The sequence below is a fragment of the Bufo bufo genome, chromosome 5 (genome assembly GCF_905171765.1).
Source record: "Bufo bufo chromosome 5, aBufBuf1.1, whole genome shotgun sequence".
Taxonomy (NCBI): domain Eukaryota; kingdom Metazoa; phylum Chordata; class Amphibia; order Anura; family Bufonidae; genus Bufo; species Bufo bufo.
The window spans coordinates 324,501,237-324,528,815 of record NC_053393.1 but is presented as its reverse complement, the minus strand read 5'-3'; positions in this window follow the sequence as shown (position 1 = coordinate 324,528,815).

Genomic DNA, 27,579 nt, shown 5'->3' with positions numbered 1-27,579 from the left:
ACTGAGAGGAGGTATTTTTTATACTGCCACACAACAGGGCAATTTTATTTTTACTGTAACACATTATAAAGAGAATTATTACTACTGTGGGCATTATGGTGGGCTTTATTACAGTTGAGGGACTATGAGGAACATGAATACTAGTATGAGCACTATGGGAGCATTATTACTTCTGGGACACAGTTGGAAATTATTACTGTAGGGGCACTATTACTACTATGTGCTGTCTGGTAGATAACTATTTCTATTGGTGGGACTTTGTGGAGCACTGTTACTTTGGTGGGCACCCTGGCACGGTGTCAGCTTAGCACAATTATTTTTGGGGAACATTATGTTTACACTATTAGTGTCAGGGACACTGTTTCCTGGGCACAGTTAATTTTTAGGACACTGTGTGCCAATAATTATTGAAGGGGAACTATCTGTGTGTAACTTGTATAGGGACCACAGCGGGCACAGTATTGGGGGTGGCAGGATGGGATGTTCAGAAGGTGGAAGGATGATAGAAAAGTAGGAAACTAAGATCTCTGTCAAACTCTGCAGAGAGAAGAGATGGCTGAAAAATCATCATGGCGGTCTGGTCTGAAAGGAGAAAATGAGGACAGAGAACATCTACATCAAAGGAGACGTCACTGGATGGAAGAGGTATGTGGACCTGTATTAGGCTACTTTCACATCTGCGTTAGTGATTCTGGCAGGCTCTTACAGCAGAGAACAGCCTGCTGGAATTCACTGGATCCCGCATTGCTGGATGCAGACAGAATGGCCGCCGGCCCCATTGACTATAATGGGGTACGGCTGTCACGCCCATATTTTTGGTCGTGACTCCTTGGGAGCCGCATATAGTTGCCCACGGTCTGGGTGTTTTGTCAACCGCAGCTGGGGGCTGTTAGTAGTTTGCCTCAAGTGCGGTTGCCGCGGACAACATGTGTTTGTTGGCAGTGTAGCAGCCTGAGCTGGTTGCTAGGCGCCTCACTGTTGATGCATGCGGTTGCCTCTGGCTATGTGTGTATGTATGCACTTTCTATGTCTGGTGTGCACGAGGTTTATGTATGTGTGCACTGTGACACTTTCCTTCACTTGTGGCTGTCCGTGGCAACGTGTGGTGTTGTGTACATGTGGTGGCAGTGTCTCGGCCTTCTGGCTGTTTCCCAGGACATGGTTGCCACGCATGTCGTTGCCTGCGGTAACAGCTGCAGTGTGATAGTTGATTTTACACTTCTCCTTTAAGTGGCTTCTTCCCTTGCCTGGTGTAGGAAGGGTTAACTGCCTTCTTAGTGTGTGAACACTGGGTGTGTCTGTGTGTGGGTGTGGCCACTTGGGGCTATTTAGCTCCTGCTGGATGCCAGACTCTGAGGGGTACTTCAGCCATGGTTAGCTGGAGTCATCCTCCTGGTTATATACCATCTGCCAGTGAGGGCCACCCTTGTGGTCATAAGTTTATGTCTGATGTTATGAAGATGTTTCTTTGGTCTCTTTGTTTATTGCAGCTATGGTTTCCTGGGTTCCTGTGTGATGTGTGGTGTGTGCTGTGTCTGTTTGTATTGTTGTGGAAAGCAGCACTTGTACATGGGTTCCAGGCTGTGTGTCTGTGGCAGGTAGGTGGTGTTACTAGTTGCATTTAACTGCCATTTCCATAAGCTGTTTATGTTCCCCTTTCTTTGCAGCTTGACCAGTGAGACTCCTGTTCGTCCGTATCTAGGAGAAACAGGTTGTCTTACCCTGCTCCTAGTTCAGGGTCACCCTGAGGGCTAGTAGGGACTCCAAGGTTCCGGAGTATGAGCCCTCCTACCATCAGGGTCGGCTCATACAGCTAGGAGTCAGGGTCAGAATTAGGGACGTATTAGGAGGTGACCTGCTCCCTGATTCCTGTCCTGGCCTAGCAGCGATCACCATCTTCAGTCATCGCACGGCTGAGGGTTTTCCCCATCCTCAGCCATGACAACGGCAGAGATCGGCCACAATCTGGTAAAAATGCAGAGAATCACCGGGACACAAACCACTGCATGCTGCAGTTTGTGTCTGGCCGATTCCTTGCATTTTCTGCCGGATCAGGTGGCCGGAGCGTAGAGCCGCAGGTGTGAAAGTAGTCTTACACTGTATGTTTTGTATTGCTATAAGTAATGTTAGGACGGAATAGGTTAGGTTGCAAATTTGGCTTGGGGGGGGGGGGGGGGGCAGGCACATTCTTTGCACAGGGGCCCTCGGCTGTCTGTGTCCACCCCTGGTCTGGTATGTAATTCTATGCAAAATGGAAATTGTGATTCACTGAATAGTAATGGACGGTTTAAAATGGAAATAGCAAAACTTTATTCGTCTTTTAGATTAAAAATTATACCCCCTAATCAATATGTCATGTGAGTGTGAGCATAGATAGTTACCTTCCACTTGTATTGTGGACATAAAGTCAGCTGTGCAGGCAATGTACACTGAGCCAGTTTGCATCCAGTTTTTTTTTATAGTGACGGTAAACACATTGACCTAACCTTCTGTGAGCTATCAATTGAAATTGTGGCAAATAAATGTTAAACTTTTACATTTCCATCTGTACAAATAATATCTAAATGATTTGTTTGCCCTGATTTCCACTGGTTAATTGCCAAATTCAGTATGATGTATACAGCACATATTGCTTATGAGATACATTTACTAATACGTTATAGCATTTATCCAACAATGGCTGTACAGAAACATCTTGATGTTAAATCTGGGAACATTTTCCCAAGCCGCCTACATCATTCCAAGTGAGGGTTTTGAAAAGACTCCCATTGTTTTATTCCTTTGATCTTTCACTATCACTGCAGTGTTAAAAGTAATCCATTTCTGTTCTAGTGTGGCCACTGCCTTCAAAGCTACTAAAATGTGTGTGACCTATTCAAAGGAATATTACTTTCAGACAATTAGTTTGTTGAAAACTTTCTGTTCATAACTGACAGCTTAAATATAATGCAGGATCAGCAGTTAGAACTACTTCCCTGCCATGTTTTGAGCCATGCAAACTCTCGGGAAGGGAATGTGAAGTCCTATGGGCAAACAAAAAGCTGTGCTTGTTACATTTCCATGCATATTTAAAAGGTTAGTTTGTATGCATTTAAAGGTGACATTTCCAACTAAACTCCAGGAGGTCCATAATTGACCACATAGGAATAAATTATTTTTTCAAATATTTTTTAACAAAATGATATTCTTTTGAGATTTACTATACTACTTACTAAATGGTTGTGCATCCATAAATGGCCCAATCCTCTGAGGTATTTACTACCTAATATAATCTGCAAAATACAAGCTTTTTAAATAAATATGTAGAAAATGGAAAGCATTAATGCATTTGTGGATGTCATAACTACTTTACATTGTTTTTCTTGAATATTGTTTAATAATAACAGTTTATTAACCTTAGTAAGGTGATTTGCACTGATGTTTGCATTTACCAGAAAACAAATGACAGTAATAAAATAATTTGTTGGAATTACATTGCACTTAACTGTTTGATGCTTTATGAACAATAAGTGCCATTATTCAATTAGTGTATATGTTATTTGGAACTGCATATATACATATATTTAATCTACCATTAAGTCTGTTTTTCACAAAATAATGTTTTTGGAAGAAAGAGAAAATATATAAGGTACTCCTGGTCGCAGTTATATTTTTTCTTAAAGGGGTTGTCCGGGATTTTACTATTGATGACCTATCCTCCGTATAGGTCATCAATATCAGATCGGCAGGGGTCCAACACCTGAATAGGTCATCAGTACTAAAAGCACGGACAACCCCTTTAATAATTAGTTCAAAACGAATCCAGTGATGGATTGTGAAGTTGATTTTTGAAGTTTTGAATGACTTTTTACTATACTACTATACTATATATCTCTACTATACTACTGTGGGGTGAATTTATCATAGAACAGTGTTTTAGGTCGAATACCGAAGTTATTCACCAAAGTCTCGCAAGACTTCAGTAATAAATGAGTTCGCCTCATCAGAGGCCATGGAGACGGATCTCTGTAAAGAATTAGCAACCCGAAGCACACTTTGCTCATCCCTAATTATATAGATTCATTACACACAGAGTGAGTTATTTCAAGCGTTTATTTTGTTTAACATTGAGGATTGTGACTTACAGCTTATGAAAACTCAAAAGTAAGTATCTCAGAAAATTTTAATATTATAAAAGAGTTCCCTCAGTCTGGTTCAGTAGTCTATGCAATCATGGGGACGTTTGCTGATGTGAGAGTTGTTCAGAAGAAAGTCATTGACATCCTCCACAAGGAGGGTAAGCCTTAAAAGGTCATTGCTAAAGAAGCGGTCTGTTTGCAGATTGCTGTATCCAAGCATATTAATGGCAAGTTGAGTGGAAGGAAATAATGTGGTAGAAGAAGGAACACAAGCAACAGGGATTATCACTGTCTTAAAAATGATTAAGAAAAGGTCATTCAAGAATTTTGGGGAAATTCACAAGGAGTGGACTGCGGTTAGAGTCAATGCTGCAAAAGCTACCACTCATAGACGTATCCAAGACATGGGCTACAACTATCGCATTCATTGTGCCAATCCACTCATGACCCAGAGACAAAACCATCTGGGTTAAGGAGAAAAAGGATTGGATTGTTGCTCAGTGGTCCAAAATTCTGTTTTCAGATGAAAGTAGAATTTGCATTTGGAAATCAAGGTCCTAGAGTCTGAAGAAAGAGTAGAGAGGAACACAATACAAGTTTCCTGACTTCCAGTGGGAAGTTTCCATAGTCAGTGATGAAGCCAGAATCCTAATCCACACTGATGAGGGCCAACACCCTGAAACAGCTGTGGATGGATGAATGGCTTGTTTTTTTTTTTTCTTGTCACATCCTTAAGGTTTGTAACACAGTTGGATCTCGACATGGGGCCACTTAATATGGTTAATTTGGTGATCTCTAAAATGTGGACTCCCCTTTGCTTGGTTTTCCTTCTGTGGAGGGATATCTGGCTTTCTGGTTTTGAAGACCCATAACTAGGGCTCCATTGTTATTTTGCATATTACAGTCTGTAATGGTTTAAGGAGCCATATCATTTGCTAGTGTTGGTCCACTGTGTTATATCAAGTCCAAAGTCAGCAAAGCTGTCTATCAGGAAATATTAGAGCACTCCATGCTTCCCCCTACTGAGAAGTTTAATGGAGATGCTGATTTAATTTTCCAGCAGGACTTGGCACCCAAAAGTACCAATACCTGGTTTAATAACCACAGTATCACTGTGTTTGATTGGCCAGCAAACTTGCCTGACTTACCCTTAGAGAATCTATGGGGTATTGTCAAGAGGAAGATGAAAGACACCAGATCCAACAAGGCAGACTAGCTAAAGGCCGCTATCAAAGAAACAATGCCAATTTCCTGGGCTTCCATAACTTCTTTAACAGTGCCACAGGCTTCAAAAATTTGCATTTAAAAAGTCACAAACACATAGCTTGTGACTTTTTAAAGCCACTTTTCTGGCGCAAGGGAGATACTAAATCTCCAATTCTAACTTTTTGGTTTTCATAAGCTGTAAACCATAATCATCAACATTAAAAGAAATGAACAGTTGAAATAGATCACTCTCTGTGTAATGAACCTATATAATACATGAATTTCACTTTTTTAAAATAATTACTGAAATAAAGTTTCCAATGATATTCTAATTTATTGAGATGCACCTGTACATTGCAGATTGCTCTATCTTATTCACAGTAAAATCAGAAGAGCCGTCTCATGTCTTGGTCTCAAGGGCTTCTCTCCCCTAAGCTCTTCTATGTTGATTTATGACCAGTCAAACTTCACAGTATGCAGCCAGCAAAGAATCTGCTTCCTGCAATTAGTCAAATAATATGCCTGATATATGAACTCTCCTGCCTTCCAACCACTGATTGACAGGTTTCTTAATATTATTGTGTATAGTGAGAAACCCATCAATTAGTAGCTGGAGGACTTTGGAGGCTGGTGGATACGCACTGTAAAGTTTAACATTTAAGTTAAAAATGGATGTATATTTAAAAGGGTTGTCCCATGAAAATTATTCTAAAGTTTTCAAACCAGCCTCTGGATTTGAATACTTTTGTAACTGTTGTGGGGGGTTAGCTCTTCTCCGGGGGTGATTCACACAAGTATCGTCGCCAGACACCAAGTTTCAGGTCCAAACATCACTTTATTTGGCACCTCAGCAAACCAAACATAAATGATACAAAATAAACACCTGCCCGGCTGGGCTCTAACTAAACATATAATAACCTGACTCACCTAAAGTCACAGTTCACACCCTGTGAACACAAGCGGCTTTCTCAGCCAATGTCCCACAGCCTCCTGGCTGTATAGAGCACAGTACGCCCACTCTCTCCAGTCCAGTGTCTCAGCACACATGGGGAATAGTGGTCTCTCAGCCCTCCTGGCTTGGACCACACAGACAGAGCCTCCAGGCCTCTGTCCACAGGTAACACACTTCCCCCTTTCTGACACTCTGGGAGGTGCCTTATGCCAGGCTGATTACCTCCAGCTTCTCTCACCTGTGGTGGAACAGGGGTGTGGACCGCACTATCCACCCCTTCCTTGCCTCTAACCTGAGTGAGACCTGTCACTGTCTCACATATCCCCCCCCTTTGTTCAAGCCCATGAGGGTGAACACCTGCATAACCACGGGAGGCTGGTGAGAGGGCATCCACCTGGCCTGGACGTGGGGAACAGCCACCCACCCTGCTCTTTGGCTGCTCCCAATAAGAACCGGCCCAGATTGGCTTTACAGCCACACTAAGTAACCCAGTGTCAGCGAGCACTAGCTGCCACTGACACAGAAAATTACCGGTTCTTATTTCACCAAGGCCAGGAACCTTGGTGACACATACCTTCCCCTTGTTCTTCCAGACCCACGCCAGCAGAGCTTGGTTTATCACCAAAACCAACATCTTGCCTAACAGAAACTGCCTAACGGCCTCATGTGCCCATCTCATGGCCAGATACTCTTTTTCTACACTTTCCCGAGTGATAATGATGCGCTGTCGTATATTTTGATCTCTCTCTCTTTTTAGATCCTTTGGCTCCTGTACATGCGCCTCACGTCCTTTCTTGGACTGCTGCAACTCTTGACTGAACTGTTCCCAGTCATGGTCATGACCCAACACTTCCTCCCTTGCTTTGAAGGGCTCCTTCAGCAGAGCATGCTTGCCCCAGCTCGCTTCTTTTACGTGCATCTGGGTCACTTCTTCCTTCTTTCCAGCAGTAGTTACACCAGCTACTATGGCAGTTTCAGAGACCTCTGCTTCTTTTTCCACTTCAGCCGCGGCTCCCTTTGGCTTAACTTTGGTCTCTGTAGCACCTGGGGACTTCACTTCAACCAACACATCGGCCTTAACTTTTCCAGCCTTTGTCTTCTCGAAGTCTCCAGTCTCTTTGACCGCCTTCTCATCCTTCTCGGACATGGCACCATATACTTGCCCTGTTAACTCCTCCCCCTCTTTCTCATCGAGGCAGGAGGCACCAGGGTCTTCAGCAGACTCCTCGTCTTCTGTCATTTTCTCCAGAGGCTCACCCAGGACCCTGTTCTCATTTTGTGGAGGAGTCAGGAGATACAGCCCATTGTAATAACCCGGATCCGAAAACTGATCGTTCACCTCCTCGTACTTCTTCCCCAGCAGCCTGCTGGCTATTTGGAAGGCCTTGTATGCAGAGGGGACGTCTTCCAGGCCTAGGCTACACGCTACCACGGGTCTGTGGTCTTCGGCATCCACATCAGCCCCATCATCTGGTTTAGCAGAAGTATCTTCCATCTTCTCTGCCACAGCAAGCACCACAGTGCCACCATCTCCAGACCCATTCTTAACAGGCTCTGGCTTAGACTTCTTCATCTCATAGACGTTCTTCCTGACATCATCCTTTGAGCTCATGAGATCTTCCATCCCTGCTCTGAGTTGTCTGTTCAGCCTCTCACATTCATCTCGCTCCTCAAGCGCTTCTTCAAGGGTTCGAGCCGAGGAGAGGGTCTCCTGTTCCAGATGCTCTTCACTTGGCTCTGCTGCAGCCGATGTAGGAGTATCACCATTCCCCCCTGTGGGGGTTTCACGCAGGGTCTCTTTAAGCACTTTGTTTGTATCTACTGCAGTCTTCTTCGGTGACTCTGTGAAGACATCTAGTCCCTTCTCTATCATATCTAGGGACTGTGTGGAGAGAGAAAAATCTTCAGGATTGCAGCTGTACTGATGTGTCAGGTCATCTACCCCTGTCTGGGTATGGGTCTCAGACACTAGGCTGCCATCTCCCCACTCAGCTCTCGTCACGTCATGTATAACTGTCGTCTGGTCGCTACTAGTGACCACCTGAATTTTGCAATACCTTGACTTGGTAGCTTCCTTCTCGGAGTTGCTAATGGTCACAGCGCATATATCGCCTATGTCACTGGTGTCATTATTAACACTGACTTCTAGAGGCACTGCCGAGTTAATCCCTACCTGGGACATTACTTTATTGACCATAAAACACTGTGGAGACTGCATTTCCATCTCTGGTACGTGCGGTACACCCTCTAACCCGATCCTATTTTCCTGCACCTTCAAACACTGAGCTGGAGCTGGGCTTTGCTCCACACTACTTATATGCATGTCTTCAAACCTTTTGATTTAGTCATATAGCGCTTCATGAAACATAGCAGATGCAGAAAATAAAGCTTCATCATCATTTACATTTTTACCACCAGGGGGCGCTTCTCCCCTGACCACAACCTGCAACGGAAAAGTTATATCACTGTCACCACATATTTCATATGACATCACATTTTCCTTATGCATTTTCTCACTTTTGTCACTATCACTTTGCACTTGACCAGCACCACTGTTTCCAATGGTCAACATTCTTTCCCCATGGAGGTCAATGTGCAGCTCCCTTAGATCTTCACTTAAAAGGACAGGTACAGGTTCTGCAGGAGTTTCCTCACTATCTGCAGAAGTGTCTACCTTACCCCACAGCAACAAAACGATTTCACGGCCCAATAACACATTATGTTTATGTGAAACTGCATCACTAAGTTCACAAGTCCCAGATTGCACTGGAGTCTCACACTCAGGGAGAGCCACCGGACAGTCCATGCTAACTCCATGAAAGTCCTGCACATAGTTCTCAGCCACCCGACTGGCAGGTACCAGGGTCACCTGGCTCTCTGCGTCCAGCAACGCCTGGACTGGACTGCCCTTCTCCACAAGGTCACACATTAGTGAAGCAGTCTCTAGTCCGGGTGTTTTTACACCGACTGGCTCGGCAGATAGCAACTGCTGCCGGCTCATACCACAGCACAGGGCTTCTGAGGCATTAGGGCACTGCTCAGCAACATGCCCAACCTCCAGAGCCCTGCTCCCTGTCACTTTAACTGCTGTATAAGAAACAACTGGAACGCTCTTACCCACAGCCGTCACGGGTTCGGCACTCACGGGAGATGAGGGGAGTCCAGGAATATCTCCAGCACGGTCATCACCCTTCTCCTTAATACAGTAGTTGCCACGGGAAACGCCTTGGCCTTGACTCCAGCCTTTTTCCAGACAGTCACTCCATCCGCACCCTTTAGGACTTTGCACACACGTGCAGGAAACATAGGATCTCCTGAGAGCTGCACCACTCTCCACCTCCTTTTCTTCCCGACGGTTGCCCTTGGCAACGGCATATCTTTGCTTTTTCTCCGGCGTTCCCAACACCCTGCCGACCTCTGGGAACTTTGTGCAGGGTCCATACAGCGTTGAGGACCCTCTATTTAGGGCTAGCTGCAGCTGCGCCTCCAGAGCCTCTCGCTCAGCATCAAATTTCGCCAACTCACTTGGGGTACAACCCATTTGTTTTACCAGTTTTTCCTGCCGTTTAATCTCCTACGTCCGTCGGACGTATTCTTCCCCGAGACCCATGGCAACAAACAGTCTTGTAGCAGGAAAAACTTTTAGCAGCGAGTCCCCTTTTTCTGGGCTACTGGCCCTTTAATTCACTGCACAGTAACTCCTTTGCAACCCAGCAAAAAGTGTCCAGAACAGCATGAGCAGCACCTGCTCCTTTCAGTGATGTCGTTGTCCCTTTCAGCACGAACATGTGCCCGCATCCTCCACCAATTGTGGGGGGTTAGCTCTTCTCCGGGGGTGATTCACACAAGTATCGTCGCCAGACACCAAGTTTCAGGTCCAAACATCACTTTATTTGGCACCTCAGCAAACCAAACATAAATGATACAAAATAAACACCTGCCCGCCTGGGCTCTAACTAAACATATACTAACCTGACTCACCTAAAGTCACAGTTCACACCCTGTGAACACAAGCAGCTTTCTCAGCCAATGTCCCACAGCCTCCTGGCTGTATAGAGCACAGTACGCCCACTGTCTCCAGTCCAGTGTCTCAGCACACATGGGGAATAGTGGTCTCTCAGCCCTCCTGGCTTGGACCACACAGAGCCTCCAGGCCTCTGTCCACAGGTAACACACTTCCCCCTTTCTGACACTCTGGGAGGTGCCTTATGCCAGGCTGATTACCTCCAGCTTCTCTCACCTGTGGTGGAACAGGGGTGTGGACCGCACTATCCACCCCTTCCTTGCCTCTAACCTGAGTGAGACCTGTCACTGTCTCACACTGTATACAAATTATGTATAGCCACTGATCTATTCAAAGAAATCTATATGTATAGTGCCACCTGCTCTTTGTTCTTTTTCTTTTTTCTTTGTCCGGCTCTCTGAGAAGGCCGCAAATGCTCAGTTTCATCTTTCAACTGCCTCTTGAGCTGTGATAGGGAGAGAGATGCAGCAGAAAAGACACCCCTCCTGATATGCAGCAGAAAAGACCCTCCCCTTGAGCTGTCAGCTTGACATAGATGTAGCAAAGCAATGGATGGGGAGATCTCTGGGTCCATGTGAGGTACAGGGCTGGTTCTACCTTTGTTAGAAAGATATTGTCATGTACTATATGATGTCCGATTTTCATTTTTTACATCAATCATGGCATAACCCCTTTAACACAAGTGATACACTGATTTCAGCAATCTGTCACCACTTCATGCTGCCCTCTCTAATCTAACTGGTCCCCATTAAAAGCTGCTACTGGAGGGTGCTAAGGAATTAAATTATAGATTACTAGACAGCATGTAGTAAGGGTTTTAAGATTTGGAAACTGAATGCCTTAGAAGCTGGGCAATTTGCGTTTGCAGAAGGAGCCATGTATTCTGTAATGCACCAGAAAGTTCTTAAATACTTAAAGCCTGAATAGGAATGCTCCAGAGCTCCTCTGCTCTTGGACATAAGGCCATAGCTGATGTCTGTGGCTATGAAAATGGACAAAAAATATATAAAAATAAAAGGCCATGTACACCTTTGGGGGTGTTTTTTTTTAAATTATTGCATTGTACTCATTTTGAGCTAAAAATAATTTTTTTCAATTCGTCTTTATTTTTGTTATAGCTAAGATGCTTTAGTATCAACCTCTGGCTTTTTTATCTTTTCCATTAGTTGGGGAGCTGACGGGTTCCTTATCTTTGCTCTCTGACATTATAAACACTCATTATAGCTTAGTTCTTATCTTACTGATAACAATGTGGCTTAAATAAGTGTTTATGACCTCTTAGTAAAGAGATAACGGTTATTTATTGATAGGCAGAAGGTGAAAGTGAAATTACCAGTCACACAGTTAGAAAACAGTTAACCCTTTGTGACAGAATGGCTCAATATTTTTAATAAAGGCCAGTTAAAAATATGATATTTATCCAAAAATGAGTAAAATTATAGACAAAAATTGCCTCCAAAGGTCTACATAGCTTTTGCATATCTGTCACGCCATGACTGTGGAATCACTGTGTCAACCAAACAGATTTCACTTGGATATACAATATATTAGAGTGCTCTCCAGAGTGTTAGCTCATAAACTGTTCATATCAAGTCAATAGCCGGCTGACTGCCTTATATGATTAATATAACACTTTAATATAAACATATCACATATAACTCATAAAAATACTCCAATTAGACCATACACATAATACGCAAATAGTCACAGTCCCTCGACCCTATATAGTGCAGAGCTCTCGCACTAATATAGGATTAATAAATGTTCTAATAGCGTCCTTATACACTGCCTGTCAAAAAAAAATGTTGCCACCTGGATTTAACTAAGCAAATAGTTATGAACCTCCTATTGGATAATACTGCATGGGCGATTATCTTTCATCTGGCAATAAGTTATTTAACCCCAACTGGTGCAATGAGCTGCTTTTCATTTCTTAAACAACCATGTCGAAAGACACAGTTCGTGGTCGTGGGAAAAGATATTAGTCTGTTTGAGAATGGTCAAATCATTGGCATGCATCAAGCAGAGAAAACATCTAAGGAAATTGCATAAACTACTAAAATTGGGTTAAGAACTGTCAAACTACTAAAATTGGGTCCCAACTGTCCAAGGATAGTGGGGACCCATCGTATTCAAGGAAGAAATCTGGCGGGGAAAAAATCCTGAATGATCGTGATCGGCGATCGCTTAAACGTCTGGTGAAATCAAATCGAAGAAAAACAACAGTAGAACTCAAGGCTATTTTAATAGTGAAAGTAAGAGCATTTCTACATGCACAATGCGAAGGGAACTCAAGGGATTGGGACTGAACAGCTGTGTAGCCATAAGAAAACCACTAATCAGTGAGGCAAACCAGAAAAAATGGCTTCAATTTGCTAGGGAGCATAAAGATTGGACTCTGGAGCAATAGAAGAACGTCATGTGGTCTGATGAGTCCAGATTTTCCCTGTTCCAGAGTGATGGGCGCATCAGGGTAAGAAGAGAAGCAGATGAAGTGATGCACCCATCATGCCTAGTGCCTACTGTACAAGCCTGTGGGGGCAGTGCTATGATCTGGGGTTACTGCAGTTGGTCAGGTCTAGGTTCAGCAACAGTATATGCTCCAAGAATGAGGTCAGCTGACTACCTGAACATACTGAATGACCAGGTAATTCCATCAATGTATTTTTTCTTCCCTGATGGCACGAGCATATTCCAAGATGACAATGCCAGGATTCATCGGGCTCAAATTGTGAAAGAGTGGTTCAGGGAGCATGAAACATCATTTTCACACATGGATTGGCCACCACAGAGTCCAGACCTTAACCTTATTGAGAATATTTGGGATGTGCTGGAGAAGGCTTTGCGCAGCAGTCAGACACTACCATCATCAATGCAAGATCTTGGTGAAAAATTAATGCAACACTGGATGGAAATAAATCTTGTGACACTGCAGAAGCTTATCGAAACAATGGATGCCGTAATCAAAGCTAAAGGATTTTTTTTGGTGGCGATTTTTTTTTTGGCACGAAGCTCCTGTTCCACCACATCCCAAAGATGCTCTATTGGTTTGAGATCTGGTGACTGTGGGGGCCATTTTAGTACAGTGAACTCATTGTCATGTTCAAGAAACCAATTTGAAATGATTCGAGCTTTGTGACATGGTGCATTATCCTGCTGGAAGTAGCCATCAGAGGATGGATACATGTTCTCATTCTCTTCACGCCAAATTCGGACTCTACCATTTAAATGTCTCAACAGAAATCGAGACTCATAAGACCAAGCAACATTTTTCCAGTCTTCAACAGTCCAATTTTGGTGAGCTTGTGAAAATTGTAGCCTCTTTTTCCTATTTGTAGTGGAGATGAGTGGTACCCGGTGGGGTCTTCTGCTGTTGTAGCCCATCCGCCTCAAGGTTGTGCATGTTGTGGCTTCACAAATGCTTTGCTGCATACCTCGGTTGTAACGAGTGGCTATTTCAGTCAACGTTGCTCTTCTATCAGCTTGAATCAGTCGGCCCATTCTCCTCTGACCTCTAGCATCCACAAGGCATTTTTGCCCAAAGGACTGCCGCATACTGGATGTTTTTCCCTTTTCACACCATTCTTTGTAAACCCTAGAAATGGTTGTGCGTGAAAATCCCAGTAACTGAGCAGATTGTGAAATACTCAGACCGGCCCGTCTGGCACCAACAACCATGCCACGCTCAAAATTGCTTAAATCACTTTTCTTTCCCATTCTGACATTCAGTTTGGAGTTCAGGAGATTGTCTTGACCAGGACCACACCCCTAAATGCATTGAAGCAACTGCCATGTGATTGGTTGACTAGATAATTGCATTAATGAGAAATAGAACAGGTGTTCCTAATAATTCTTTAGGTGAGTGTATATACTCAATGTGAGTTGAACAGGTGTGCCTATATAAAGCCTTCTTTAGTTGTTTGTATCACTCTATTTTTTTGTGATCATACAGTCCTATTTATTCAGCTTCCAAGTCCTTGTGTTGTAATGTTTAATATCTGCTTACCAGAATCTCAGTTGAACCAAGGTTGTCAGTTGGTTGAAAAGCAGTTTATACATACCTGCTATTGTCTTATACGGCTTGTGCTGCTGCTGGTATCTGCGTGCTCTCCCCGCACTAGTGCCGACACTTAGTTTTTCAGCGCATGCGGGTTGGCGATCCAGAGACGACAGGTAAGTCTCGTGGATAGATCAGGTCAGACAGTGAAGGTTGAGTATTAAGGAAACAGAGAGAAGTTGGTACACAGACAAATGTAATACAGCACATCTTTGTCACTAGCAAACAAGAACTTATTCTTTAGACACCTTCCCACAAGAGAAGGTGCCTTAAGTACCACAAGGTAGCCAGCCATTGGATGGTGAAGATTAGGGTGCATGTGCTAGACCTTTAAAGCTGGGGGAAGTTCATGTGTGCACTCTATGGTCAGATCAAGAGAGGCTTAGCTGGCAAGCAGGCTGCTTAGAGGGACAGTTACCCCAGTGGCCATGCCCCCTGAGAGGAAGCAGGGAGGAGGTCTGTGCCCCTGGGACCTGGAGAACCAGAGTGGGTAAGCAATGAAGAAATATCAAAATTAATAGTGTTAAGCGTGAATATTCAAATAACGAATTTTAATCGCGAATATCGGCACTTCGAGAATTCGGGAATATTTAGAATATAGCGCTATATTTGTAAATTTGAATATTGTTTTTTTTTTAACACAGTACGCAACAGGTGATCATCCCTCCCTTCTTGTAGCTTGTGGGCCAATGTAAAGGCTTTGTCACAGCTAAACAACATCCCTAGCAACCAATAGAAAAGTTGCCTACCCCTCACTATTGCTGAAAATTCACAAGCACAAATATATTGGAGCACTCTATCTGCATATAAAGATATTCTAATGTTCTGCCGTGCAAACCATTTTCTCAAGGAATCTCAGGAAACTTATACCAGCTTGAAAAATGTAGCATAAGTGACCCACTCCTGTATTTCACACGCATTACGCTAATATTACATTGCCGATTTTCCCAATAAAGCATACAATCTCAAATTCTCGAATATATGATGAACATTCTACAAAATATTCGCGAAATATTGCAAATTTGAATATTGCCCCTGCCGCTCATCACAAATATGCCTATCTGCGACTTCGCCCCGTTAACACCAGGTCTAAAATTCTGGGCGTGGCAAGGGTGGGGAAGGGGATGGGCCAGCAGGCCTATCTCATTCACCATTTTCTACGCCTTTTTTAGACATACAAAAAGGTCTAAATGTAAGACTGCTCAGAAGCTGTCTTACATTTAGAACTGGCGCTGGATGCACCGAAGTTATGGAGAGGCCTTTTACTCCCTGCTTGCCAGATCCAAACTTTTTTTTAATTTATTTTCCCATTGAGGTAGCCTTGTGAGGGCTTGTTTTTTTTGTTGTGGGGCAAGTACTACTTTTGTAATGACACCATTTAATATTGCATGGAATGGAGTGGAAAACTGGAAAACACCCAATGGGGTGGATAAACGCAATTCTGCAACAATATTATGGCTTTTGAAAATCTTTTGTTTTCATAACCATATTCTGACCGCCATAACATTTTTATAGTTACATCTATAGAGCTGTGCGAGGACTAATTTTTACAGTGTGATCTGTAGTTTTGTATTGATACCATTTTGGAGTATGTGTGACTTTTTTATTCAATTATTTTGGGATTAAGTGATGCAGCAAAAAAAATAAATGGTGATCAGGCATTTTGGGATGTGGTGATGCCTATGTTTATTGTTTTTTTTTATCTTATTTTAATTATGGGGAAAGGTGGTGATTTGAACTTTTATATTTTTTATACTTTTACTTTTTACTATTTTTTTAAGTCACCCTAGGTGACTATTAAGAAGCAATAATTAGATTGCTTATCTCTTACATTACAATGAAGTACCATTGCAGTTCATTGTGGACTCGCTATGTTTTTTACCACCTGCAGGGCTCCATGGAAACTAAAACTGTAAAGGCATTAGTTTTTTCAGAGAGACAATGAATGGCTCCCCAGATTGTTGTGCAGGGGAGCCCTTCAGGCCATGGGAATGCAGAATTCCTGGGCAAAGCTGTCTGAGATGCTGTGTTCACATTTGACCACAGCATCTGAGAGGTTAAATGTCTGTAATCTGCATTATTATCCTGAGTGTATGCTGTGTTAGTGAGCATGCATCATCTTTAAAGACCCAACTTCAGCTGTACATGTACAGAAGCAGTTGGGAAGGGGTCTTCCCTACAAGAAACTATATCCTGCATAAGATATAAAACACCAGGGGTGTCACAAAATGCCCCTGATATCTAAGCTTACTTCCTGCCTATATGTCATTTATTCACAAAGTGACAGTATCAGGGTGGAGGAGGCAGATACCAGACATACTGTATACTTGGTGTAACCACTAGAAGTAGTCATGCCAGATGAGCAAGGATAGTGGAATGCACCCTGTGGAGTCTATCCCAAACAGTCTGGATCCTCTAAGATGTACTAAGATACATAAATTGGAGATTTGCTGCTCAGAGACTTAGAGGCCCTCCTATATACTGATCATGTTGGCAGTCAGTGTGTCTGTGGATACAATTATACTCGCTGTGAATTCCCTTGCATGTACACAACCAGCTAACATATGTATGTGCTAACTGCTCAACATTTTTATACGCTCAAATGCACAGAGTGATTCATCAAGAGCATAGTTTAGCTATAGACAAGCAAAATTGTAATATGCTGACCGCCACTGATCAGATAACAGCGTAACCCTCCGGGCGCTAGTATGGTCATAACTTCTGGATTCATATCTTAGCTGCTTAGTTCTGCTCTGTAGTGTCCTCCATTACTGCTGCTGTTTCTGAGGGTGTCCTATAGTGTTTTGGCCGACATAATCAGGAAGTAGTCTCCCCCCACTGGTCCAAAAAAATGACAATTACAGATTGCAGAGAAAAAATACTTCTAAGAAATGCCAGATACAAGTCGTATAATGGTCAGAAATAGTCTTATTCCTCATATATAGTACACACACAACACCTTACAGTATTCTTAAAATGTATCTGAAATGACAGTTACATTTTAAATAAATGTGTCAGATGAATCTAATTCCAGCTTGGCACTGCATTCAGCCTCTACTTTCATGTTTTCTAACTTATAATATTTCAAGTACAACTTGCTGCCTGATAAAAATGGATTACTAGCTTTATTACTACTCTCGTAATAAAACTCCCAGAAACAGAAAGGCAAATGTATAATGAACCACATGCAGAGAAAGAAATCCCTTTAAAATCATTGTTTTATCTAAATTTGATGGTTTTAAAATTTGCAAGTACAGAGCTGCACAGCACGCAGTTGTAGTCATAAATATGAGGCCATTTGGTAAGAGATGAACATCATTTTTTAATTCTCAGATTTTCTAGTGTCCTACATGAATCTCTTATATTAATATTTTATGTGATATTAATGATTTTGGTAAAAAAAATAATAAAACAACATTCCTTATCATTCTGTGAAGAGATGCCAAACATCAGCCATTTCAAAATTATGTAAGAGGCCTTGTAGACAAGCAAGCCCTGACATCTGACATAAACTGTTCCTATTGTCTAATGTATTACTTTACATTATCTGCAAATGAGTCCTAAAGGTCACCATTAAGGTCCATTTACACTGGTCAATTAGTGTTAAAACCATATTATTGCCAAGCATTCCTACTAATTCTCTTTATGATTTATTTTTCTTTCTTTACTTGAAAATCATTATTAAAACCTCTAGACTTTTTTTTTTAACTGTTTCTTATTTGAATTTTGGATAACCCATGGGAACGACTCTTTTTAACATCATACTCATGATCCTTGAATTAATTTTCTTACTGTCATACTGAAATAAATGTTTGCCAACTAAAAGAGTTTGTGGCCCCAAAATAACACAGAGGCTGGAATGATAGGATCGTTATCAGGTATGGTGGGAATGCGGTCAGGTAATGACTGTTATCAGTCTGTGTGTGCGCTGGACTCTAGACAGAAGAGATAAACAGTCAATCTCATCCAATTTCACCACTTATGTGTTTGGTTAAATTGAGCAATGATTCTGTCACTCTACTCACAAATCGGACAAAGGCATCAACCGTGTGTTACCACCTTAAAAGGGACACTAATGACAAAAGTAAACAGAAGAAAAAACCTTGTATGATGTTTTTTGTCAGTCTGTAGGGTGTTCAGCAATCTCTGAAACAAGCTGTCTTGCAGAAATCTTGAAGAAAGCACTGATGTTTTCATTTTTAAGAAAGCTGGGGAAGTGGATCTTGTCTCCTCCTTCTATGGCAATTGGGTGCAACTAAACCACATAGGAAGAAAATGCATGCAATTTTGTCGCTGTTTTCAGTATATGGCAGTTTCAGTTTGGCTTTCTACTATGGAGCCATATGAACAATTTGTGCTGTACAGGCTAAATTGCCTGTCATATGTAAAAAGCAATGCTCTCTGCATTTGGTGAGGAATAATTATATATTCATATCTGATCTGATATCTGGTATCTGATGCAGCAAGAGTATGAAATCATGGGCATACAGAGGTAAAGTTACGGCCAATGCACCACTATGAGTATGTACATAAAGGAGCTCTCTGAAGGAGGAAAGAGGAAATGGTCGATCTCCAGCGACACTAACAAATTCTTTTTTTCTTACATCTTTTTTTGGGTTGCAAAACGGGACAGAAAAAGATTAATTGAGAGAAGTATATGCAATGTCCGACAGCGGCAACGGGTCCTGTTAAGAAATGTTTGCGATGCCAGTTGCAATGAAGCAACAACGGGACAGAGTCCCTTTAAGAAATGGTGTTTGTAGTTGGTGGTACCCAGGTGTAGGAAGGGCCGAGTGGTATAGGGTGGCCTACAATGTCCCTTAAAGTAATGTTTTGTCACGGTGCTCCTACCTGGATACGCTGGACCCCAGGCGTTGTCTTCTGAAGCAGCAAATAAGGGGTAGTTGAATTGGGGGGATGAAAGAAATAACTTGAGTCCAGACCTTGTGATGAAGTTCAGTAGCAGCTTTACTTTGCATAAACGTTTCTCCAAATGGGTTACAGACTTTGTCCTGGTTCCAGCATGCTTTAGCATTAACTGTGGCAGGCAAACTCGTCTCTGCTACATCTGTTGCTCTTCTGAATCTGCTGTATTAAAAGGCTGGCTGGCTTTTGCTGTATGCTGCAACTTACTTTGTAGTCTGGTCTGTCTCTAGATTTTTCAAGGGAAAACTCCTCCTGGCTTCTGAGGCTTTAAGATGTGGTCTCCATGTCCAGCAGAGCTAAAGGTGCTCTTGCTGGTTTGCTTTGCTTAGCTGGGGCATGTCCAATGGCGACATGCCCAGCCCTTGCTTCCTTCCCCCAGGGTAAGGGGGTAAGCTAGACTGCTCCTAGAAACTAGTCCCCTCCCCTCCTTAGAGGTAGAGTTAGAATGGAAAGAAGGGTTCCATTCTCTCTAGCTGTAGCTCTGCCATGCTTGCTGCCACCTACTGGTGAACCAGGTACATTACATTTGAACATGAACAGTTACAAAATAGGAATGCACAATGTTTGAACCTGAAATAAATACACCTGATGACATTATATTAGACCATAGGAGATAGTAGATAATAGCTAGGTGCAGAAGTGGTAATGCCACTCTGGGGCATTACATATGTTAAGAAGGTATTTACTTTGATTAAAACATTGCTGTTCAATTTCTTCTGAATGAGATTGTTTCTACAGCATGTGCATAGGTTTTCCAAGACCCATTCAGGCATGTGTAAACATGCCCTTAGTATCCCTGTAAAATTCCTACAAACATAGCCTTTGCATTTTGCCAAGGGGACTTGCTATTTTTGAAAATAATTGAAATGTATTCCTTGTTTTGTGGTTTGTTTGTTTTTGGGCACATTTTAAACATTTGATGATAACTGGATCACAATATAGTAAAACAATAATATGTATATAAAATTTGTAGTGTGGAAGTTACTGTTGCTTTTACCTCATGTGGACCTCTTAGTGTAGGTGTGTTGGTTACATGGGGAAGAAATGGCACAAGGATGCACTATACCAGGGGTCTGCAACCTTTAAGACATAAAGAGCCACTTGGACCCGTTTCCGAAGGGAAAAAAAAAAACTGGGAGCCGCATTACCTTAATGCTATATACAGGATCGTGCAGTCAGCTGTCAATCTGAAGAAAAAAAGGACTTTTTCACTTAACAATGTAAAATATATTTTTGCAAATTAATAGCTAATTAAAATATTTAATTTACCTTTACCAGACCACCCCCAATCATGTGCCAGTAATACCAGACCCCCCTCCAATCATGTGCCAGTAATTCCAGACCCCCCCATCATGAGCCAGTAATACCAGACCTCCGCAATCATGTGTCAGTAGTAATACAAGACCCCCCCCAATCATGTGCCAGTAGTAATACCAGACCCCCCCCCCAATCATGTGCTAGTAGTAATACCAGACCCCCCCCCCCCAATCATGTGCCAGTAATTCCAGGGGCCCCCAAAAATTCCCCAATCATGTGCCAGTATAATACCATTATGTGCCAGACTGCCAGTTAAAAAAAAAAATAATTAACACTTATACTTACCTCTTTGGAGCGATGCGATGCAGGCCTCTTCCGGCCTGTGTCCCGAGTCCAGCGCTGTACGGCTCAGGTGGCGCGATAAAGTCATCGCGCCGCCTACGCCGGCCTCTGATAGGCTGCCGGCCTAGTAGTGCCGGCAGCCTATCAGAGGAACAGGAAAGGGACACACCTCCCTGCCCTGCTCATCCGCACAGCCTCCTTTTGTATCGCTGTCCTGAGGACGGCGATGCAAACAGATCACTATGGAGATGAGCGCTTCGCTTCCACAATGGAAGCGCTCATTTCAGTGCCTGCCCAGCCGCTGCCGCACAGTGCCTGCCCCGCCGCCGCACACACTGCTCATGCCCATGCCAGAGCCGCGGCAAAGGTTCAAAAGAGCCGCATGCGGCTCTAGAGCCGCGGGTTGCTGACCACTGCACTATACCAAAGCATTTTCCTGCCTCCACCAGCTTGCCTCTTTCCCAGTGGTCTGTTGAGAAACTTTGGTCTTAGCATTGATGTGGATGTGACTTTGTCATATACCATCTACCAAAACATTGTTGCAGACCAAATGCTGTGGTAGTGCCTTTTTTTTTAGCATAAAAATAATGCATGCACCTTGCAAAAAATGGGCAGAAATATTTTAAAGATAGAAAACAAAATCTGAACTATAGAGGTCCCACAGTCCCACCTCATATTTTATAGGACTTAAAAGGTCTGCTGAAAGTGTCTTCAAGAAAATTACCACACAATGCTTTCAAAAGTCTCTTGTGCCTTCAAAGGTGCGAGTTGATTTGCTGGTACCAGGGGGGTCCTACTAAATATTAGCCAGTTTAAATGTTATGGCTGAAGGATTTGTAGTCTGTATGCCGCACAATAAAATGCATGAATAGCTAAAAGTAGTTTGCTCTTGCAAATGATATATTGTTATTTCTAAAATAGAACAAGCTATAGTACCAAAGTGAACAGCATAGGTACAGTTTGCCTCAAGTAATTATTGGAATATATTTGTCTGGTCAATGGCATTATATTGTGACTTGTGCAAATGTTTACCTTTCACATATGCCACATCAAATTCCAGAGCCTACGGTTAAGTCTTAGAGTCACAAATTATCTCCACTAAATCTAATTGATTAATTACTTGTCAGTTTACGGAATTAAAAATCTTTACCCATTACCCCCAAAGACAAAGTCAGAGAAGCCATGAGATACGCATAATCAGCATAGCGATTCTATGCATTCATGCCTATGCTGATAGAATTCCTAGAGAAATTATTATTTCTGTAATGTTTTTTTCATGTCCTCTATAACTTGTTTTACTGTTTTCTGAGTTATTGACTCCCAATGATTTGGACAAAAAAAGATGGAAATAAGTCACAGAAAATTCCAGCAAATTCAATATAAAGCCATTCAGAATGACGCCACAGTTATTTTTTGGGGTATTTTGAGGGTTATTGCGGTCTTTGGTGGCTGGTGTTTTTTTGGCATGTTCTTCAAAAATCGCCAGCTCCAGATGTTGCATGTAAATGTAAGGTAAATTTTAAATGTAGCCATTTTTTGCAGGGTTGTTTTTTTCTCAAGAAACAAAGGTAAATGTCCAGCACAGGAAATTAAAATCTTGATGCTTTATTGGAAAAATGATTAAAAATACATCTCCACAAATCCAGTGTACATTAAAGACCGGTGCATTTTAATCATGTCATGTATGTCATATGAGGACGCAAGGTATATGCAGTGCCAAAAGGAATCACCCCCCTTTTATGTGATGGATCAAAACACAATAGTCTAAGTTGGTGAAGTGAAATGAGAAAAATATATAAACAAAACTATTGTTCAGAAATAGAAAACAGAAAATTGGCATGTGCGTATGTATTCACCCCCTTTGTTAGGAAGCCCATAAAAAGCTCTGGTGCAACCAATTACCTTCAGAAGTCAAATAATTAGTGAAATGATGTCCACTTGTGTGCAATCTAAGTGTCACATGATCTGTCATTACATATACACATCTTTTTTGAAAGGCCCCAGAGGCTGCAACACCTAAGCAAGAGGCATCACTAACCAAACACTGCCATGAAGACCAAGGAACTCTCCAAACAAGTAAGGGACAATGTTGTTGAGAAGCATAAGTCAGGGTTAGGGTTAGGTTATAAAAAAAATATCCAAATCTTTGATGATCCCCAGGAGCAACATCAAATCTATCATAACCAAATGGAAAGAACATGGCACAACAGCAAACCTGCCAAGAGACGGCTACCCACTAAAACTCACGGACCGGGCAAGGAGGGCATTAATCAGAGAGACAGCACAAAGACCTAAGGTAACCCTGGAGGAGCTGCAGAGTTCCACAGCAGAGACTGGAGTATCTGTACATAGGATGACAATAAGCCGTACGCTCCATAGAGTTGAGCTATATATCAGAGTGCCCAGAAGAAAGCCATTACTTTCAGCTAAAAACAAATATGCATGTTGGGAGTTTGCTAAAAAGCATGTGGGAAACTCCCAAAATGTATGGAGGAAGATGAGACTAAAATTTAACTTTTTGGCCATCAAAGAAAATGCTATGTCTGGCGCACACCCAACACATCACATCACCCAAAGAACACCATCCTCACAGTGAAACATGGTGGTGGCAGCATCATGCTGTGGGGGAGTTTTTCAGCAGCCGGGACTGGAAAAACTGTTGAGAGAAAGATGGATGGTACTAAATACAGGGATATTCTTGAGCAAAACCTGTACCACTCTAGAACGGAGGTTCACCTTCCAGCAGGACAATGACCCCAAACACACTGCTAAAGCAACACTTGAGTGGTTTAAGGGGAAATATGTAAATGTGTTGGAATGGCCTAGTCAAAGCCCAGATCTCAATCCAATAGAAAATCTGTGGTCAGACTTAAAGGGAACCTGTCATCAGTTTTATGGTGTCCTAACTAAGGTCAACATAAATAAGTGACTGATTCTCTTAGCACAATGCTGGGTCACTTTCTTTAATTGACCCAGTCAATCTGCCAACATCTTGTATTGAAAAGCTCCAGCTGATAATGATGAGTCATGAATATTCATGAGCTCCTGACTCTCCCCGCCCACCTACTGCTGAATGACAGTTTGTTTCCATATGAACCAGCAGCAGGTGGGCAGGGGAGTGGCTATAGCTCTGAATTAAATATACGCTGGACTCAATGACATCACGCCAGACTCAAATCAGCTCATTAGCATGTGGCATGCGGCATCTTTGTGTGTATATTATGAGGTAACCATCTGTCACGCCAGTAAGTGAATAAATCTAAGGTACTTTTTAGTAGTTAATGATTGTATATAATTAGTTAGATTATAATCAAATATCCACATGACAGGTTCCCTTTAAAGATTTCTGTTCACAAGCGCAAACCATCCAACTTGAAGGAGCTAGAGCAGTTTTGCAAGGAGGAATGGGCAAAAATCCCAGTGGTAAGATGTGGCAAGCTCATAGAGACTTATCCAAAGCGACTTGGAGCTGTGATTGCTGCAAAAGGTGGCTCTACAAAGTATTGACTTTAGGGGGGTGAATATTTATGCACATTGACTTTTTCTGTTATTTTGTCCTATTTGTTCACAAAAAAAAAAAAAAACATCTTCAAAGTTGTGTACATGTTCTCTAAATTAAATGATGCAAATCCTCAAACAATCCATGTTAATTCCAGGTTGTGAGGCATCAAAATACAAAAAAAAAAAGTCAAGGGGGGGGTGTGAATATTTTTGCAAGGCACTGTATATATGAGAAAAAGTGTGGTATTTTTTAAAATAACAGAATGCTCTTGTTGTTGCACTTTTTTCAGATGTTTTCTGGAAAAGAATGCACTATAAGGATGGCTGCACCCTTATAGTATAGATGGGATCAAGAGAAATATTGGCTGGAAAATGGTGATACTCTGTTTTTGATTGGTAATCACTCCTGTTATCTATATTGTTATAGCAGGATTTTACCTTATTTTTTTGAGGTTAACACTTGCGAGTAGCAAACTCGTTCAAAGCAGCTTCATTGTTGGTACGGGCAGTTTAAAGGAGTTTGTCTAGGGTTTTGAGAAAGTTGCCTTAAAGCAGTGTATTACTCAAGTGATCACTGCAGCCAATCACTGGCCTCTGCTTTGCTTGTCACACTTGAAAGCCGTACTTCTGAGACCAATGATTGGCTGCAGTGGTCATGTGAATTATCTATGCAATGTCATCACCACAGCCACTGGAGCTGCTTGGAATTTGACACGGGAGTAAAGATTTTTCTCAGGCATCTTTCTTAGAATCACTTTATGGAATTAAAGCTATTTCTGATTGATTGCAATGAACAACAAGGCCAATTTTTCAGATTTTATAAATGCGACCAGAGTGTTCTCTAGAGCGTCTTTAAAAACAAGCTTCTTCCATAGTGATAATATACTTCTGCTGTTAGGAATTCCCATAGCAGCTTTATATGACATGCTATGTCTCCATAATTGTGTTCTATTTGGAAATGCAGAAACTGTATTTATATAAAAGTAAGTATTATGAACAAAACCAGTATGGTTATTTTATATCCCTAGATGTAACTGCAGAGCTATAAAATGCCAAACAAAATCCCATTTTATAACACGCACACTCTGCTCATAATAATGCAGTTTATTCTGTTTTAATGTAATAAACACAACTCAATGAATTTTATGGGACCTGCAGTAACAAATGTTCCAGATATGCATAAATGTTACATAATGGAAAAAGCATCATAAACCTTATTGTAGATCAACACAGAAGATGTCCATGCCTTTTTTCATCATGTAGGAGAATATTATATTTGTGTCTTTAAAATCTGAAAAGATTGAGATTTATTCATACATACCAATAAAAGCTAATCACATCATTAAAATATAATAAAAAGCTCCTGTTCAATAGAACAATACTTAAAAATGGCGAAAATATAACACATACAGCCATAAAAAAAAATCTGAAAAGAAGGAATGAATACATTAAAAAAGAAAAAGTGTCATTCAGAAAATGAACGCTCATCTGTTTTTTTTTTTTAAGGATTCAGTTAATATTCACAAAAGATCAGTAATTAGAAATATAATTGGATTTCACCATATGAGTAATAAAACTATTAATACTGTATATTTCCTCTGGCATCCGAGGTGTTAAAGTGAAATAAAAGTTTTGAAGAATGATTTTTCATTTGAATAGTTGCTAAAGACATAGTAGCATTGCACTGTTTGCATATCAAGAACTAAGGTGCACATTAAGATGGGTAATAAAAGTCGAAAATCAACATCCCCATGAGCAAGAAATGCAACAATGAAGCAAGGTGAGCTCAAGAAGCAAAATAAAGAACAGCTATACAAATACTGCCATCATAGAAAGTAAATGATTGCAATATGTTCCTTGGGTGGTAGCCTTAGTACAGTACATCTGCTCGGTCTGTTTCAAGTCCTTAGGTTACAGAGTAATCTTCCATTCAGACAGTATTGAATTACTTGAAGCTAAACGCCACAAAGATACTTATTATTTTTTTTCCTTAAGAGAAAAGGCAATGTAGCCATCTGCTTCATCTTGTTATACACATTGAAAAAAAAAATAAGGAGATCATCTATTAGGAAGCCAATCTGCTTAAAGAAGGCTCTTGTTACATGCAATGTCAGTCTGGTGATTGAGGTGTGTTCATCAGGGCAGATGTGCTGAGCAAGAGTGGAAATATGGAGGTAGCTGTCAAATTACCAATCACTTTCATGACCAGGAAATGAACAGATTTAAATCTAAATCACAAGCATGACGTGTCTGTTTTCACTTGTTTTTAATGCTAATGAAAGCTTATCTCAGATTCTATGGGAAAATATCATATAGCGTTCTAGCATATGTTCCCAGGCAGTGGCAAATGAGAGACGTTTTATTTAACTGCAGTCTCTAAACATCTACTTGCAGGATTAATATTTTTGTTAATTTCAGATTAAATATTATATTACAGTGTACCTAAGCTTCTAAATAATTTTATAAAAAAATATTCTAAATGGCATATAATAATTTTTGTAATATACTTTATTTTCCCCCCTATTTTATTTAGAAATAGGAACCTGAAGTATAGGTGTCTATAGTGCTTTAGAATCCATACAATAGTACACCGCTGACACATCTGCGGTGTACTGGTGTATGGATTCCACTGTGGGACTGCAGGAGCACACATCATTGCTTTTGCCTTTGACAGTTCCACTATGATAAAGTCTGGCATAGCACATTGGAAGAATAGTTGGAGGTTCCTTGCATTTCCGTAAATGGTGTTACAAATTTGGTCATAATTAAAGGGTTTGTCTCACTTCAGCAAATAGCATTTATTATGTAGAGAAAGGTAATACAAGACACTTACTAATGTATTGTTATTATCCATATTGCTTCATTTACTGGCTGGATTCATTTTTACATCACATAATGCACTAGTTTCCATGGTTATGACCACCAAACAATCCATCAGCAGTGGCCATGCTTAAACGCTATAGGAAAAAGCACCACTGTTACCAGCCACCCAGCGGTTTTTCCTATAGTGTGCATGCACGTCCACCATTCCTGGATTGCAGGGTGGTCGTAACCATGGAAAGGAGTAGTGTATAATGTGATAGATAAATAAATCCAGCCATCAAAGGAATCAAAATGGACAAATCGAAATACATTAGTAAGTGACTTATATTTACTATCTCCATAATAAATGCTATTTGCTGAAGTGAGACAACCC